Raw genomic sequence first — 241 nt, 5'->3', positions numbered from 1 at the left:
GGACGATGTACCAGATAGAGGCTGTTAGCCTCAGCTCTGGAGGGAGAACGTGGAGCAGCCCCAACGCCAAATACAAAGCACACAGCCTCATCAGTCAGAGCTGATCAAAATAAGAGCCTTTATAGATGTCTCTGAAGAGATGGCGAGAGAAAAAAAATAAGATATAAATAACCATTATGTACAACTTCCAACTGCAAAATTCTCCCAGCCACCCTTCCAGCTTGAACTCCAACGTGTCTGA

Source organism: Pteropus alecto, unplaced genomic scaffold (assembly GCF_000325575.1).
Source record: "Pteropus alecto unplaced genomic scaffold, ASM32557v1 scaffold271, whole genome shotgun sequence".
NCBI classification, from domain to species: Eukaryota; Metazoa; Chordata; class Mammalia; order Chiroptera; family Pteropodidae; genus Pteropus; species Pteropus alecto.
Note: the sequence above shows the minus strand (reverse complement) of the source record.